This window comes from Nerophis ophidion, linkage group LG02, assembly GCF_033978795.1.
Source record: "Nerophis ophidion isolate RoL-2023_Sa linkage group LG02, RoL_Noph_v1.0, whole genome shotgun sequence".
NCBI lineage: Eukaryota > Metazoa > Chordata > Actinopteri > Syngnathiformes > Syngnathidae > Nerophis > Nerophis ophidion.
This window is the reverse complement of record NC_084612.1, coordinates 80,910,984-80,930,473: the sequence shown is the minus strand read 5'-3', so window position 1 is coordinate 80,930,473 and position 19,490 is coordinate 80,910,984. Positions and strand designations below refer to the sequence as shown.

At 40.1% G+C, this 19,490-nt stretch overlaps 2 long non-coding RNA genes across 3 annotated transcripts in view; both read left to right on the top strand.

The window, feature by feature from the left end:
* Positions 1-519: 519 nt before the first annotated feature.
* On the top strand, positions 520-2,958 carry LOC133535338 (uncharacterized). Of its 2 annotated transcripts, XR_009802206.1 has the most exons (5): positions 520-885; positions 1,057-1,113; positions 1,412-1,828; positions 2,000-2,056; positions 2,171-2,958. It is a non-coding gene; the product is annotated as an uncharacterized LOC133535338 (long non-coding RNA). The 2 variants fall into 2 exon arrangements; XR_009802205.1 differs by having other exon boundaries at positions 1,412-2,056.
* Positions 2,959-3,073: 115 nt separating this feature from the next.
* The window catches only part of LOC133535332 (uncharacterized), a 28,886-nt gene continuing 12,469 nt past the window's right edge, over positions 3,074-19,490 (top strand). Inside the window, exons 1-2 of the long non-coding RNA XR_009802202.1 lie at positions 3,074-3,177; positions 3,291-3,359. This is a non-coding gene — a long non-coding RNA (uncharacterized LOC133535332). The remainder of the gene's footprint in view (positions 3,178-3,290; positions 3,360-19,490) is intronic.

The window sequence follows — 19,490 nt, the reverse complement described above, 5'->3', positions numbered from 1 at the left end:
GCAGTCCACGCCTCCACGCAGCGAGCTACGGTGTGCCCTGCCTCGCTGTCAGACTCCGCCTCTCCCCAGTAATATATATGTACATGTATTAAAGCAATATTAACAAAACAACAATCATATTAATATCAAAATAATACAAATAAGAAAGGCAATTAGTATATAGAGTCCAATGTACCGGGGATTAATACCTATCTTTACGGAGGTGAAGGGCTTCAGAAGTCTGGTTTTCCCGCACTTACCTCCGTCAGGTCCTGGTTGGAGTGTGGATGTCCATGAAAAAATATATATATATACATACATATGTAATAGTGTGATGTTGTTGTGCTATATTATGAACGAGACAGGGTGTTATGTTGTATTTTGAAGTATTGGTTTTATTTTGAAGAACCGGATGTCCGGTGCAGGAAGTGACTCTGCGTTTTTTTCGGACTTTTACTTCCTCTTCTATCGGACTTTTGATGATGAGGTAATAGTTCTTCATTGCTCTGTGTTTCTTGTGTAAATATTGTTACCAAACTTTCATAATACTTTAAAAGTTAAAACATTAATGTTGTAGGTATAAGTGATGCGTTGTTTTAAGTATTTCTTTATGCACAATTTTGTTAAGTAAGGCTTAGAGCGTCGAATGTTTGAAATGTTTGGTCATAATTACACATGGTATTTACGCAGGTATCACTCCGCCAGAAAAGTAGAGACCTGTGTACGTGTTTCATGTTTCCAACAAAGGTATGTGGATTTGTGTATTATTGTTATTTTTTTGTGATAAAACGTTTTTGTTATTGTAATTAAAATTATTATTTTTATTTGAATGAATGTTGTTTACTTCGTCTTCTATCGGACTTTTGATGATGAGGTAATAGTTCTTCATTGCTCTGTGTTTCTTGTGTAAATATTATTACTAAACTTTCATAATACTTCAAAAGTTAAAACATTAATGTTGTAGGTATAAGTGATGTGTTGTTTTAAGTATTTCTTTATGCACAATTTTGTTAAGTAAGGATTAGAGCGTCGAATGTTTGAAATTTTTGGTCATAATTACACATGGTATTTACGCAGGTATCACTCCGCCAGAAAAGTAGAGACCTGTGTATGTGTTTCATGTTTCCAACAAAGGTATGTGGATTTGTGTATTATTATTATTTTTTTGGTGATAAAACGTTTTTGTTATTGTAATTTAAATTATTATTTTTATATGAATGAATGTTGTTTACTTCCTCTTCTATCGGACTTTTGATGATGAGGTATCACTCCGCCAGAAAAGTAGACACCTGTGTATGTGTTTCATGTTTCCAACAAAGGTATGTGGATTTGTGTATTATTATTATTTTTTTTGTGATAAAACGTTTTTGTTATTGTAATTTAAATTATTATTTTTATATGAATGAATGTTGTTTACTTCCTCTTCTATCAGACTTTTGATGATGAGGTATCACTCCGCCAGAAAAGTAGAGACCTGTGTATGTGTTTCATGTTTCCAACAAAGGTATGTGGATTTGTGTATTATTATTATTTTTATTTGTGATAAAACGTTTTTGTTATTGTAATTTAAATTATTATTTTTATATGAATGAATGTTGTTTACTTCCTCTTCTATCGGACTGTTGATGATGAGGTATCACTCCGCCAGAAAAGTAGAGACCTGTGTATGTGTTTCATGTTTCCAAGAAAGGTATGTGGATTTGTGTATTATTATTTTTTTTTTGTGATAAGACGTTTTTGTTATTGTAATTTAAATTATTATTTTTGTATGAATGAATGTTGTTTACTTCCTCTTCTATCGGACTTTTGATGATGAGGTAATAGTTCTTCATTGCTCTGTGTTTCTTGTGTAAATATTATTTCTAAACTTTCATAATACTTCAAAAGTTAAAACATTAATGTTGTAGGTATAAGTGATGTGTTGTTTTAAGTATTTCTTTATGCACAATTTTGTTAAGTAAGGATTAGAGTGTCGAATGTTTGAAATGTTTGGTCATAATTACACATGGTATTTACGCAGGTATCACTCCGCCAGAAAAGTAGAGACCTGTGTATGTGTTTCATGTTTCCAACAAAGGTATGTGGATTTGTGTGTTATTATTATTTTTATTTGTGATAAAACGTTTTTGTTATTGTAATTTAAATTATTATTTTTATATGAATGAATGTTGTTTACTTCCTCTTCTATCAGACTTTTGATGATGAGGTATCACTCCGCCAGAAAAGTAGAGACCTGTGTATGTGTTTCATGTTTCCAACAAAGGTATGTGGATTTGTGTATTATTATTTTATTTTTTTGGTGATAAAACGTTTTTGTTATTGTAATTTAAACTATTATTTTTGTATGAATGAATGTTGTTTACTTACTCTTCTATCGGACTTTTGATGATGAGGTATCACTCCGCCAGAAAAGTAGAGACCTGTGTATGTGTTTCATGTTTCCAACAGAGGTATGTGGATTTGTGTATTATTATTATTTTTTTGTGATAAAACGTTTTTGTTATTGTAATTTAAATTGTTATTTTTATATGAATGAATGTTGTTTACTTCCTCTTGTATCTGACTTTTGCTGAGGAGGTAATAGTTCTTTATTGCTCTGTGTTTCTTGTGTAAATATTATTACTAAACTTTCATAATACTTTAAAAGTTAAAACATTAATGTTGTAGGTATAAGTGATGTGTTGTTTTAAGTATTTCTTTATGCACAATTTTGTTAAGTAAGGATTAGAGCGTCGAATGTTTGAAATGTTTGGTCATAATTACACATGGTATTTACGCAGTTATCACTCCGCCAGAAAAGTAGAGACCTGTGTATGTGTTTCATGTTTCCAACAAAGGTATGTGGATTTGTGTATTATTTTTTTTTGTGATAAAACGTTTTTGTTATTGTAATTTAAATTATTATTTTTATATGAATGAATGTTGTTTACTTCCTCTTCTATCGGACTTTTGATGGTGAGGTATCACTCCGCCAGAAAAGTAGAGGAGTATGTGTTTCATGTTTCCAACAAAGGTATGTGGATTTGTGTATTATTATTATTTTTTTTGTGATAAAACGTTTTTGTTATTGTAATTTAAATTATTATTTTTATATGAATGAATGTTGTTTACTTCCTCTTCTATCAGACTTTTGATGATGAGGTATCACTCCACCAGAAAAGTAGAGACCCGTGCATCTGTTTCATGTTTCCAACAAAGGTATGTGGATTTGTGTATTATTATTATTATTTGTGTGATAAAACGTTTTTGTTATTGTAATTTAAATTATTATTTTTATATGAATGAATGTTGTTTACTTCCTCTTCCATCAGACTTTTGATGAGGTATCACTCCGCCAGAAAAGTAGAGACCTGTGTATGTGTTTCATGTTTCCAACAAAGGTATGTGGATTTGTGTATTATTATTTTTATTTGTGATAAAACGTTTTTGTTATTGTAATTTAAATTATTTTTTTTATATGAATGAATGTTGTTTACTTCCTCTTCTATCGGACTTTTGATGATGAGGTATCACTCCGCCAGAAAAGTAGAGACCTGTGTATGTGTTTCATGTTTCAAACAAAGGTGTCTAATAAATGAGGAAACGACGGAATGGTGGAGTGTCTCCTACTTATAAAAAACTACACAACTCAGAATAAGACTCACTACAAAAATATATATATATATAAAGAAAATCTTTTTACTCCACCGCTCGCCTGTTTTTTTTCGGCCTGAGCGGGGGGGAGTGCGGCAAAAAAGGCCACGCTGTCCTTGACACCCAAGAGATGGATGCAGGGCCGGTCAAAGGAAAGTCGTTTATTTCCTCTGACCCGCTCGGTCAAGTGGATTGAAGCCGAGCCTTTTTGATTTGCCTTCCACCCCGTGCTGAGTCGGCGCCGCCGCCGCAATTACCGCAAACGGAGAAGGTGATGGCTCCGAGATTTTTGTCCGGATAACGGAGTCGGGGCCGGTATCGCTCCTGTTGACACCATTAAGCCATCAGCGAGAGCCGGGAGGCGGGTGGCTCGGGAGCGGGAGGGGGAGCGGGAGCAGTGCTGTCAGTCAGCGCTCGCCGCCGCCGCTCTCTTGTTTAAAAGCCACACAGCTCCCAGCGGCCTCTTTGGCTCTGATCTCGGGTGGCCGTCAGGTGCCAGAGTCGCTTACGGTCTTATCGGCGCGGCGCCAGTATTCCGGGAAGTCGGCGGAAAGCGCTTAAGGGGTTATTTGTCAAAGCGGGCGCCACTTAGTGCCACGCTGAAACAAGATCTCTCACTCTCCGGACGCCGGCGTCGGGAAAGGGGGCCGCCGCGATTAATTTGACGAGTTTTCCGGGAGTTTTTATCAACCGGCTGGAAGGTGCGTTCGATTTAGTCACCAGGTGGACTGTAATCCAGAATCAGTGTCAGCCGGCGCCGACTTATCCGACAATAACAGATGCGTTTGCGGCGGCGAGATTAATATTGTGTTGTGACTCCAGGGAAGCGGCGGCGCGCGTGTCGAGGCGGCGTAATACTCCCGTTTTTGATCCGCTGCATAAATGCATGAGGAGGTGTCACCGCCGCTTTGTTTCCACATTTGCTGCGAGCGGCGGCGAGGGACGACGGCGACGGGGAGGGGGGGGCGGAATGAAACGGCGCTCACGCTCCAACTCGTCAAACTCCACCGGAGGTGACAGGAAGGCAAGGCGCCGCTTGGACGCGTCGCGCTCGCTTGAATGGCGTCGATTCAAAAAACCATACGTGGGCGCGTTTCTTGTTGTTGTTTCTTTTCCCCCCCAAATGAAAGCAAAACCGGAGACAATCGCTCGTCAAAGCGCGGTCACTCGGTGTGTTTTCGCTGCAGTCAAACACAATCACGTCGCTGTCAGCAACAAAGTAGTTGCGTTGAAACTTTCGTGTCAGGGGAGGAAAAATGGAAGTGTCAAGAACAATAACGTCACTGTCGGATTTAAACGTGTGGATCTTCTTCCTGGGAAGCAGAACACAAATGTTTGTTTGTTTTTCTGAAATGTTGAATTCTGGCGATAGTTCCGTCCGTCCATCCAGCGGGGGGGCGCTGGTGCCTATCTCAGCTACAGTCGGGCGGAAGACAGTGTACACCCTTGGACAAGTCCCCTCTGGCGATAGTTATGGACCAAAAATATTATCTTAGTAGGATATTTACATTTAATTTAATGTCGGTCCATGATGGTACCTTGTGTCAGAACTACACAAAAATAGGGCACATTTGACTCGGGTGATCCACATGTGTTAGAATAATTGTTTCTAAATTATCACAAAAAACGTATTACATTGTGTTCCGGACAAGAAGACACAAAGGCTGAAACCTTCCAAGAAGAATGCTCGTAAATCTCCACATGGGCTACAAAGCGGACAGATGGCAGGATCTGCCCAAATTCCACAGGAACTCTTTTTGAACTATTTATGGAACTCTCTTTGAACTATGTTATGGGACTCTCTTTGAACTATGTTATGGGACTCTCTTTGAACTATTTTATGGGACTCTCTTTGAACTATTTTATGGGACTCTCTTTTAACTATTTTATGGAACTCTTTTTGAACTATTTGACGAACTCTCTTCGAACTGTTCGGTAACCGAAGGCAACGCTGTTTACGACCCATTTCCCCGAGGAAGCAGTTGTGGGAAGGAGAGGAGGGAGTCAAATAAAGAAGGAGGAGTACGATCTTGGGGCCGAGCGTGGTGCAGGACTGTAAAGAGAGTACAGTGGCCATGTCTCTCCTCAGAGCTGAGTCCAAATTTAATTCTGTCTCTGATTATTTGCTTTTTGTCTTGTTTAATAGATGTCATCAGTGTTTGAACATGACAACGTGATTGCAGGTTGTTAAAGGGGAACATTAGCACCAAACCTACGCAAGCGTTAATATATACCTTGATGTTGCAGAAAAAAGACCATGTATTTTTTTAACCGATTTCCGAACTCTAAATGGGTGAATTTTGGCGAATTAAACGCCTTTCTGTTTATCGGTCTTGTAGCGATGACGTCAGAACGTCACGTCACCGAGGTAATACACCCGCCATTTACATTTTCACATTACAAACACCAGGACTCAGCTCTGTTATTTTCCGTTTTTTCGACTATTTTTTGGAACCTTGGAGACATCATGCCTCGTGGGTGTGTTGTCGGAGGGTGTAACAACACTAACAGGGAGGGATTCAAGTTGCACCACTGGCAAGAAATCTGCCGCCAGACCCCCATTGAATGTGCCAGTGTGTCTGCACATTTTACCGGCGATGCTAAGACAGACATGGCACAGAGATGTATGGATAACCTGCAGATGCATTTGCAAGGATTAAGTCAACGAAATCACAAAGGTGAGTTTTGTTGATGTTGTTGACTTATGTGCTAATCAGACATATTTGGTCGCAGCATGACTGCCAGCTAATCGATGCTAACATGCTATGCTAATCGATGCTAACATGCTATTTACGCTAGCTGTAAGTACATTTGAAACTAGATACCCACATTTATTGCGAAACAAACACTTACCAATCGACGGATTTAAGTTGCTCCAGTGTCTCAAGATGCGAAAGTCCTGCTCGTTTGGTCCGCACATTTTACCGGCGATGCTAATAAGGCAGCCATGGTATTGGCCACTTCATTAGGTACACCCATGCTGTGGCCGAATAGCGTCAATAGCTATTCGCTCAATAGCTTCAGTTTCTTCTTCAATTTCGTTTTCGCTGTCTGCCTCCATATTCCGACCATCTGTTTCAATACATGCGTAATCTGTTGAATCGCTTAAACCGCTGAAATCCGAGTCTGAATCCGAGCTAATGTCGCTATATCTTGCTGTAGTAACCATTATTTGTTTGTATTGGCTGCACTGTATGACGTCACAGGGAAATAGACAGTCTCATCGCAAATAGCGAAAATCAAGAACTTTAAAGGTTTTTTTAGGGATATTCCAGGAGGTGTAAAATTTTGAAAAAAACTTTGAAAAATAAAACAAGCCACTGGGAACTGATTTTTATTGTTTTTAACCATTTTGAAATTGTGATAATGTTCCCCTTTAATTGAAAAAACTATGGAGAGGTTTGTACATTGCCTATTTATTTTCAATGGGGGGAAATTCCTGGTATTTCCAGGTAATCAAGGAATTTTCCGAATCGGGAAATCATGCTGGAGGAATGTGCACATCAAGTGGAGTGTGTGGATGTTGGAACGGTTCAAATCGGTTGAGAGATGTGGGATATGGAGAGGTTTGTATACTGCCAATACATTTTTCAATAGGGGGAAATTCATTGTAATTCCGGGTAATCAGGGAGTTTTTGAAACCGGGAAACAGGCTAGCTTGAATGTTAGGGGTGAGTGGAATGTGTGGATGTTGGAACGGTTTGAATTGGTTGAGAAATGTGGTATATGGAGAGGTTTTTATATTACCAATTAATTTTCAATAGGGGAGGGAGGATTCCTGGTAATTCCAGGTAATCAGCGAGTTTTTGAAACCGGGAAACAGGTTGTCTTGAATGTCTAAGGTGAGTGGATGATGGATAGGTTCGGATAGGTTGAGAAATGTGGCATATGGAGAGGTTTGTATATTGCCAATTCATTTTCAATGGGTGGCAGAGATTATTGGTAATTCCAGGTAATCAGGGAGTTTTCGATACCAGAAAACATGCTGGCTTGAATGTCCGGGGTGAGTGGAGTGTGTGGATGTTGGGACGGGATGAATCGGTTGAGAAATGTGGGATATGGAGAGGTTTGTATATTGCCAATTAATTTTCAATAGGGGGAGGGAGAATTCCTGGTAATTTTAGGTAATCAGGGAGTTTTCGATCCCGAAAAACAGGTTGCTTGAATGTCTGGGATGAGTGGAGTGTGGGGATGTTGGAACGGTTCAAATCGATTGTGAGATGTGGGCAATAGAGAGGTTCTTATATAGCCCATTCATTTTCAATGGGGGTAGGGAGGTATTCCTGGTAATTCCAGGTAATCAGCGAGTTTTTGAAACCATGAAACAGGTTGGCTTGAATGTCTAAGGTGAGTGGATGATGGAAAGGTTCGAATAGGTTGAGAAATGCGGCATATGGAGATGTTTGTATATTGCCAATTAATTTTCAATGGGTGGGAGGATTCCTGGTAATTTTAAGTATTCAGGGAGTTTTCAAACCCGGAAAACAGGTTGCTTGAATGTCTGGGGTGAGTGGGGATGTTGGGACGTTTCAAATCGGTTGAGAGATGTGGGATATGGAGAGGTTTGTATATTGCCAATTAATTTTCAACAGGGGGAGGGAGGATTCCTGGTAATTTTAGGTAATCAGGGAGTTTTCGAACCCGGAAAACAGGTTGCTTGAATGTCTGGGGTGAGTGGAGTGTGGGGATGTTGGAACGGTTCAAATCGATTGAGAGATGTGGGCAATATAGAGGTTTGTATACAGCCCATTGATTTTCAATGGAGGTAGCGAGGTATTCCTGGTAATTCCAGGTAATCAGCGAGTTTTTGAAACCGGGAAACAGGTTGGCTTGAATGTCTAAGGTGAGTGGATGATGGATAGGTTCGAATAGGTTGAGAAATGTGGCACATGAAGAGGGTTGTATATTGCCAATTCATTTTCAATGGGTGGCAGAGATTATTGGTAATTCCAGGTAATCAGGGAGTTTTCGATACCGGAAAACATGCTGTCTTGAATGTCCGGGGTGAGTGGAGTGTGTGGATGTTGGAACGGGATGAATCGGTTGGGAAATGTGGGATATGGAGAGGTTTGTATATTGACAATTAATTTTCAATAGGGGGAGGGAGGATTCCCTTGTAATTTTAGGTAATCAGGGAGTTTTCGAACCCGGAAAACAGGTTGCTTGAATGTCTGGGGTGAGTGGAGTGTGGGGATGTTGGAACGGTTCAAATCGATTGAGAGATGTGGGCAATATAGAGGTTTGTATACAGCCCATTGATTTTCAATGGAGGTAGCGAGGTATTCCTGGTAATTCCAGGTAATCAGTGAGTTTTTGAAACCGGGAAACAGGTTGTCTTGTACGTCTAGGGTGAGTGGATGATGGAAAGGTTCGAATAGGTTGAGAAATGCGGAAAATGGAGAGGTTTGTATATTGCCAATTCATTTTCAATGGGTGGCAGAGATTATTGGTAATTCCAGGTAATCGGGCAGTTTTCGATACCGGAAAACATGCTGGCTTGAATGTCCGGGGTGAGTGGAGTGTGTGGATGTTGGAACGGGATGAATCGGTTGAGAAATGTGGGCAATAGAGAGGTTTGTATATAGCCCATTCATTTTCAATGGGGGTAGGGAGGTATTCCTGGTAATTCCAGGTAATCAGCGAGTTTTTGAAACCGGGAAACAGGTTGCCTTGAATGTTTAAGGTGAGTGGGTGATGGAAAGGTTCGAATAGGTTGAGAAATGCGGCATATGGAGAGGTTTTGTATATTGCCAATTCATTTTCAATGGGTTGGGGAGATTCTTGGTAATTCCAGGTAATCAGGGAGTTTTCGGGAAACAGGCTGGCTTGAATTTTTGGGGTGAGTGGAGTGAGGGGATGTTACAGCGGTTCGAATCGGTTGAGAGATGTGGGATATGGAGAGGTTTGTATATTGCCAATTAATTTTCAATGGGGGTGGGAATGAATTCCTGGTAGTTCAGGGTAATCAAATTTGTAAACAGGCTGGCCTGAATGTCCAAGGGGAGTGGATGATGGAACGGTTCAAATTGGTTGAGAGATGTGGGATATGGAGAGCTTTGTATCCTGCCAATTAATTTTTCAATAGGGGGAAATTCCTGGTAATCGGGGGTACGGGGGGGTTCTCATTGTATGTACCCCATTGGGTTGAGTTTTTTTCTTGCCCTTATTTTGATGATGTTGTGGCTTGTGCAGCCCTTTGAGACACTTGTGATTAAGGGCTATATAAGTAAACTTTGATTGATTGATTGACAAAACAACACAAACTAATGCCATCGCTTGTCCTTTCTTTACGTTTAGTTCTGCTCTCAAACACTACTAACAAAGTAGAGAATAAACTGTTCAAACAAGACTTTTACAAAGTAATCTCTGCAGACACGGGCATAATTGTATTGTATTTGACAAGATGGTGAAAGTTATATTTTTAAGAGCCATTTTATTTTTTTCCCTGACTTTATTACCTTTATGAGGAACTTCTTTCGGGACTCAATAAATACTATTTCCTCTCGCTCTATTTGAACGACTGGAACACCGGAGAACCGAACAACAATTCGACATTTTTTGCTCAAACTCCACACTCACCCTCGATTGTTTTAATGCTACGCTCGAGCTGATCGACCATCGTGTCATTTAAGTCGACCAGAATAAAAAACGGATGTGACGTCTTATGCAACCTAGCAATTAGATGAGGAATTTATTTCTTATTTTTTAAGGTATGACTTATATACCATTTTCTTTATATAACTAAAGTACAAAACCCAAAACCATTGATTTGCAAATCCTTTTCAACCCATATTCAGTTGAATATGCTACAAAGACAACATATTTGATGTTAAAACTGATAAACATTTTTTTTTTTTTTGTGCAAATAATCATTAACTTTGGAATTTGCTGCCAGCAACACAGGACAAAGAAGTTGGGAAAGGTGGCAATAAATACTGATAAAGTTGAGGAATTCTCATCAAACATCCCACAGGTGTGCAGGCTAATTGGGAACAGGTGGGTGCCATGATTGGGTATAAAAGCAGCTTCCATGAAATGCTAAGTAATTCACAAACAAGGATGGGGTGAGGGTCACCAATTTGTAAGCAAATTGTCGTACAGTTGTAGGGAAACATTTCTCAATGAGCTATTGCAAGGATTTTAGAGCTTTTACCATCTACGGTCCGTAAAAACATCAAAAGGTTCAGAGAATCTAAAGAAATCACTGCACGTAAGCGATGATATTACGGACCTTGGATCCCCTCAGGCGGTACTGCATCAAAAACCGACATCAGATTGTAAAGGATATCACCACATGGGCTCAGGAACACTTCATAAAACCACTGTCAGTAACCGCAGTTGGTCGCTACTTATGTGAGTGCAAGTTAAAGCTCTACTTTTCAAAGCGAAAGCCATTTATCAACAACACCCAGAAACGCCGCCGGCTTCGCTGGGCCCGAGCTCATTTAAGATGGACTGATGCAAAGTGGAAAAGTGTTTTGTGGTCTGACGAGTCCACATTTCAAATTGTCTTCGTAAACTGTGGACGTGGTGTCCTCCGGAACATAGAGGAAAATACCCATCCGGATTTTTATAGGCGCAAAGTTCAAAAGCCAGCATCTGTAAGGGTATGGTGGTGTATTAGTGCCCAAGGCATGGGTAACTTACACATCTGTGAAGGCACCATTAATGCTGAATGGTCCACACATGTTTTGGTGCAACATTTGTTACAAACTATGTGTTACAACAGCGTGGGTTCGTAGTAAAAGAGTGCGGGTACTTTCCTGGCCCGCCTGCAGTCCAGACCTGTCTCCCATCGAAAATGTGTGGCGCATTATGAAGCGTAAAATACGACAACAGAGACCCCGGACTGTTGAACGACTGAAGCTCTACATAAAACAAGAATGGGAAAGAATTCCACTTTTAAAGCTTCAACAATTAGTTTCTTCAGTTCCCAAACGTTTATTGAGTGTTGTTAAAAGAAAATGTGATGTAACACAGTGGTGAACATGCCCTTTCCCAACTACTTTGGCACGTGTTGCAGCCATGAAATTCAAAGTTAAATTACTATTTGCAAAAAAAAATAAAAATTTTGAGTTTGAACATCAAATATGTTGTCTTTGTAGTGCATTCAACTGAATATGGGTTGAAAAGGATTTGCAAATCATTGTATTCCGTTTATATTTACATCTAACACAATTTACCAACTCATATGGAAACGGGGTTTGTACATACAGGTTTTTGGAGCAATGTTATCATGGACGCCCCTGCTTATTTCAGCAAGATGATGCCAAGCCACGTGTTACAGAGTGCGGGTACTAGACTGGCCTGCCTGTTGTACCAGACCTGTCTCTCGTTAAAAACGTGTGTTGCAATATGAAGCGTAAATTGGCACCATTTTTAAGTCTCAGTTTTAATGACAGTGATACCTCTACCAACTCATGAGAGGACACGACAACAAAGAGTCAAAATAAGGAGCGATGATCTTTGATTTAGCGGTGCTGTTTTCTACTGTTACTTTGTGCTTCTTTTATGTCACTTACATTTGGCCGTGACGCATGCAGCGCCGCCATGCGTCATCAATCCTGGGAGGCTGAGAAGAAGGGACTATATCATAACTCCCGACGAGGACGATTTGTCCCGTACACCGTGTTCGGTCCGCGCCTATAAAACTGTCGTAAAGTGGAAAAGAACATTTATTTTTCTTCACGGAAGCTGTTAAAGCGTGCCGCCGTCCATCAGGCCGCCATCATTCCTTCTCTCGGCTCAGAGCGGCTGAAGGCTGACGGCGTCTTGCGGTGTACTCGAACTAGCACCCACCTTCCCCCACCAACCCTTAAGTTTTCATTATTTCATGGATTATTTTCCGTTTTATTTGGTGTCGTTCTAATTATATATACTGTGCAAGGTGGCTGCTGTCATTGTTGACTTGCGAGAGGCATGATCACACTAATCAAGTATAAATATATATATATGCATTTATTTATATATATATATATGTATTTAAAAATATATATATAAATACATATATATATATATATATATACTGTATATATACATATATATAATGTGTGCGTATATGTTTGTGTATGAATGTATGTATAAATATATGTGTGTGTATAAATGTGTGTATATTTGTGCGTGTATATAAATGTGTGTGTATATATATAAATATGTGTGTGTGTGTATATTTGTTGTTAGTTAATGATATTATCAGAGACAACAATCTTAACGTCATCGGTCTCAGCGAAACCTGGCTTAAACCAAACGACTTTTTTGCGCTAAATGAGGCATGTCCTCCTAACTTTACACATGCGCATATTGCCCGTCCGCTCAAAAGGGGTGGGGGGGTCGCACTAATATACAACGAAAACTTTAACCTTAGTCCTAACATAAATAATAAATATAAATCGTTTGAGGTGCTTACTATGAGGTCTGTCACACCGCTGCCTCTACACCTGGCTGTTATCTACCGCCCCCCAGGGCCCTATTCGGACTTTATTAATGAATTCTCAGAGTTCGTTGCTGATCTAGTGACACACGCCGATAATATAATCATAATGGGGGACTTTAATATCCATATGAATACCCCATCGGACCCACCGTGCGTAGCGCTCCAGACTGTAATTGATAGCTGTGGTCTCACACAAATAATAAATGAACCCACGCATCGCAACGGTAATACGATAGACCTAGTGCTTGTCAGGGGCATCAACGTTTCCAAAGTTACGATACTCCCGTATACTAAAGTATTGTCTGATCATTACCTTATAAAATTCGAGGTTCAGACGCATGTTCGTCAAACTAATAATAATAATAACTGCTATAGCAGCCGCAACATTAATACAGCCACAACGACAACTCTTGCTGACCTACTGCCCTCGGTAATGGCACCATTCCCAAAGTATGTGGGCTCTACTGATAACCTCACTAACAACTTTAACGACGCCCTGCGCGAAACCATTGATAACATAGCACCGCTAAAGTTAAAAAAGGCTCCAAAAAAGCGCACCCCGTGGTTTACAGAAGACACTAGAGCTCAGAAATTATTATGTAGAAAGCTGGAACGCAAATGGCGCACGACTAAACTTGAGGTGCACCATCAAGCATGGAGTGATGGTTTAATAACTTATAAACGCATGCTTACCTTAGCTAAAGCTAAATATTACTCAAATCTCATCCACCGTAATAAAAACGATCCTAAATTTTTGTTTAGTACGGTAGCATCGCTAACCCAACAAGGGACTCCTTCCAGTAGCTCAACCCACTCAGCTGATGACTTTATGCAATTCTTTAGTAAGAAAATTGAAGTCATTAGAAAGGAGATTAAAGACAATGCGTCCCAGCTACAACGGGGTTCTATTAACACTGACACGATTGTATATACGGCGGATACTGCCCTCCAAAATACTTTCTCTCGTTTTGAGGAAATAACATTAGAGGAATTGTTACAACGTGTAAATGGAATAAAACAGACAACATGTTTACTTGACCCTCTTCCTGGGAAACTGATCAAGGAGCTCTTTGTATTATTAGGTCCATCAGTGCTAAATATCATAAACTTATCACTCTCCTCGGGCACTGTTCCCCTAGCATTCAAAAAAGCGGTTATTCATCCTCTTCTTAAAAGACCTAACCTCGATCCTGACCTCATGGTAAACTACCGACCGGTGTCTCACCTTCCCTTTATTTCAAAAATCCTTGAAAAAATTGTTGCGGAGCAGTTAAATGAACACTTAGCGTCTAACAATCTATGTGAAACCTTTCAATCCGGTTTCAGGGCAAATCACTCCACGGAGACAGCCCTCGCAAAAATGACTAATGATCTATTGCTAACGATGGATTCTGATGCGTCATCTATGTTGCTGCTCCTCGATCTTAGCGCTGCTTTCGATACCGTCGATCATAATATTTTATTAGAACGTATCAAAACACGAATTGGTATGTCAGACTTAGCCCTGTCTTGGTTTAACTCTTATCTTACTGATAGGATGCAGTGTGTCTCCCATAACAATGTGACCTCGGACTACGTTAAGGTAACGTGTGGAGTTCCCCAGGGTTCGGTCCTTGGCCCTGCACTCTTCAGCATCTACATGCTGCCGCTAGGTGACATCATACGCAAATACGGTATTAGCTTTCACTGTTATGCTGATGACACCCAACTCTACATGCCCCTAAAGCTGACCAACACGCCGGATTGTAGTCAGCTGGAGGCGTGTCTTAATGAAATTAAACAATGGATGTCCGCTAACTTTTTGCAACTCAACGCCAAAAAAACGGAAATGCTGATTATCGGTCCTGCTAGACACCGAACTCTATTTAATAATACAACTCTAACATTTGACAACCAAACAATTAAACAAGGCGACACGGTAAAGAATCTGGGTGTTATCTTCGACCCAACTCTCTCCTTTGAGGCACACATTAAAAGCGTTACTAAAACGGCCTTCTTTCATCTCCGTAATATCGCTAAAATTCGCTCCATTCTGTCCACTAAAGACGCTGAGATCATTATCCATGCGTTTGTTACGTCTCGCCTCGACTACTGTAACGTATTATTTTCGGGTCTCCCCATGTCTAGCATTAAAAGATTACAGTTGGTACAAAATGCGGCTGCTAGAATTTTGACAAGAACAAGAAAGTTTGATCACATTACGCCTGTACTGGCTCACCTGCACTGGCTTCCTGTGCACTTAAGATGTGACTTTAAGGTTTTACTACTTACGTATAAAATACTACACGGTCTAGCTCCATCTTATCTTGCCGATTGTATTGTACCATATGTCCCGGCAAGAAATCTGCGTTCAAAGGACTCCGGCTTATTAGTGATTCCCAAAGCCCAAAAAAAGTCTGCGGGCTATAGAGCATTTTCCGTTCGGGCTCCAGTACTCTGGAATGCCCTCCCGGTAACAGTTCGCGATGCCACCTCAGTAGAAGCATTTAAGTCTCACCTTAAAACTCATTTGTATACTCTAGCCTTTAAATAGACTCCCTTTTTAGACCAGTTGATCTGCCGTTTCTTTTCTTTTTCTTCTATGTCCCACTCTCCCGTGTGGAGGGGGTCCGGTCCGATCCGGTGGCCATGTACTGCTCGCCTGTGTATCGGCTGGGGACATCTCTGCGCTGCTGGTCCGCCTACGCTTGGGATGGTTTCCTGCTGGCTCCGCTGTGAACGGGACTCTCGCTGCTGTGTCTTGGATCCTCTTTGGACTGGACTCTCGCGACTGTGTTGTATCCATTGTGGATTGAACTTTCACAGTATCATGTTAGACCCGCTCGACATCCATTGCTTTCCTCCTCTCTAAGGTTCTCATAGTCATCATTGTCACCGACGTCCCACTGGGTCATTATTGTCACCAATGTCCCACTGGGTGTGAGTTTTCCTACCGAGGATGTCGTGGTGGTTTGTGCAGCCCTTTGAGACACTAGTGATTTAGGGCTATATAAGTAAACATTGATTGATTGATTGATATATGGATGTGTGTGTATATATGTGCGTGTATATATATATATATATATATATATATATATATATATATATATATATATATGGATGTGTGTGTGTATACATATATACGTATGTGTGTGTATATAAATATATATATACACATATATGTATATATACACATATATATGTATATATATATACATATATCAATGTGTATATATATATATATATATATATATATAAAAATATACAGTATATATATATGTGTGTGTATACATATATGTGCGTGTATGTATATATATATATATGTGTGTGTGTATACATATATATATGTGTGTGTGTGTATATATATGTATATACACATATATATGTGTGTGTGTATATATATGTATATTTATATATGTGTGTGTGTGTGTAAAAGTGTGTGTATATATGTGCATGTATATATATATATGTGCGTGTGTATAAATATATGTATGTATGTGTATATATATATATATATATATATGTGTGTCTATATATGTATATATATATTTATGTGTGTCTATATATGTATGCGTGTTTATAAATTTGTGTGCATGTATATAAGTGCGTGTATGTATATATATACATATATATATATGTGTGTGTGTGTATATGTATATGTATGTGTGTATATGTATATATATACATATATGTATATATACATATATGTGTGTATGTGTATATATATATATATATATATATGTGTGTGTGCGCGTGTGTATATATGTATATGTGTGTGTATGTGCATGTCTATGTGAAGTGAAGTGAATTATATTTATATAGCGTTTTTTTCTAGTGACTCAAAGCGCTTTAGATAGTGAAACCCAATATTTAATTTTACATTTAAATCAGTGTGGGTGGCACTGGGTGCAGGTGGGTAAAGTGTCTTGCCCAAGGACACAACGGCAGTGACTAAGATGGCAGAAGCGGGAATCGAACCTGCAACCCTCAAGTTGCTTGCCATGGCTGCTCTACCAACCGAGCTATAAATTACTCAGTGGCCTAGTGGTTAGAGTGTCCAGATTGTGAGTTCAAACCCCGGCCGAGTCATACCAAAGACTATAAAAATGGGAGCCATTACCTCCCTGCTTGGCACTCAGCATCAAAGTTTGGAATTGGGGGGTAAATCACCAAAAATGATTCCCGGGCACGGCCACCGCTGCTGCTCACTGCTCCCCTCACCTCCCAGGGAGTGATCAAGGGTGATGGGTGTGTATGTATATATGTATGTGTGTGGGTATATACATATATACTGTATATATAATGTGTGCGTGTATATATATATGTGTGTGTGTATGTATATATTTGTGTGTATGTATATACTTTATATAAAATGTGTGTGTGTGTGTCTGTGTCTGTGTATACACATATATACATACATATCTACATATACAAATACTGTACATATACATGCTTACCTACATACACAAATGTATGCCTAATATATATATATATCTCAAACCAACAAAAAGGGGGTAATAGCTCAACAATCTATTTTTCATCCAAACACAACAACATTACAGCAAGTTTGTGTTTATGTCAACACTGAACACACACACAGAAACACGGACAGACAAGTCTCGTTGGTGCGCTCCAAAACAATAAAAGGAGAATATTTGTGTTTGGGATTATTTGAGGCCACAAGCAATGTGAGGTCATCCTTCATCGGCTCGTGTCCCGGTAGTGCCTTCTCCTCCGCTGTATTAAAAATCCGCTGTTGCATCTTTTTGGGCCTCATCACAATTAAAAACCTGCTATTATTCATTTCCAGTACAATTAGTGCCAGTTCGCCCTTAAAGGGGAAATAAACACGCATGGTTTGGCTTAATAATCCCAGGAACAGCACAGACAGGAAGACACGTGTCGCAATTATGTCCGCAATCAGCAGGGGACCCGGCGCCGTGTCCCCCAAGCCAGGAGTCAGAGACCTGACACATCTGCTTCCAAAGACAAAACAATCAAACTTTTCCTTCCAGTCCAGCTGGCCAATTAGAAGCCGGGTCCTCGGTGGCTCTCACCTTCATTATTCGCCCGCTGAATGGAACCGTTTCAGCGTAAAGCGCCGCCGAAGAAAAAAGGGGCCCGAGGAAAACGCCGCCAGGGGGAGAAGACGCTCCACTTTATGCGGAATAAATAAGTCAACACGGTGTCGGGTGCTCCACAAAGCAGCGTGATGGGAAGGAGTGAGAAGTCATTAAGTCCCGGCGCTCTGCAACAAGACGTCACTTAGGCGCTCCCCGGGGGATCCTCGCTCACGTGAAAAGGAAGTCGTCCCGCCACGCCGGCTGCCAAATGTTTCCTCAGGCGTTACGCGGCCGCTCGAAAACGGGATTTTGTTTGCCATCCAAAGCCGCGCCGGGAAGCGTCTCACTTTTCAGCTCGCCATTAACCCCCGCCAAGGTTTACACGGCTGCTTTCCTCTCGCTTCCTGTTTTCTCCTGCTGCTTCTTTTCAGAGCAGACTTTCTCTTCGAGCCTCCTTTTACTTCAAAAGTCAACTTTTGATCCTTAGACTGTTTATTTTTTTTTCCTGGAGAAGCTTAGGTCCTTTGATGTGTGCAGCAAGCTTTTATCAGTCTTTTGTGGCCAGTGCCCTGTACTTTGCAGTGGTCTGTTGGGGGGAGCAGCACCAGCAAAAAGGGACTTAAACCGGATTGACAAACTGATCCTGAAGGCCGGCCAAACTACTGGCACGTAGTCGGAGGAGTTTGTGTCTGTGAGGGACAGGAGGACACTGGACAAATGCTGGCCATCATGGACAATCCTGCCCACCCACTCCACCAGACAATTGAAGGACAGCAGTGTTGACACTAACAGGCTCCTTCAGCTTCGTTCCCACGGTGTTACATTCAAGAAGTCCTGCATTTCGCACTCCTTCCAACTGTATAATCACTCACCATACAGAAATAGATAATATCCGTCTATTACCTGAGCGCTTCTTTGTTAGCTACCTCTCTTTGTTCATAATGTCTATTTTCTGCTGGATCTACTCTCTATTTTATGCTATATATTGTATAAAAATATAATGTAATAAAACGTATCAGTATATATCATATGCTGTATATATATTATGTAAATATTACACATATGTTGTATTTTATATTGCTACTATGGTACATTTTTAGTTTACTCCTGCATTATCCTTTCCATCCTTACACATTCCAGCCTTTGTAGCTCAACTACTGTGTGGAACAATTTCCCTTATATATATATATATATATATATGTGTGTATCTATATATATATATATATATATATATATATGTGTGTGTGTGTATATATATATATATATATATGTGTGTGTGTGTGTATATATATATATATATATATATCCATCCATTTCCTACCGTCTACTCCCTTCGGGGTATATATATATATATATATAATGTGTGTATGTGCATATATATATACATTAGAGATGCGCGGATA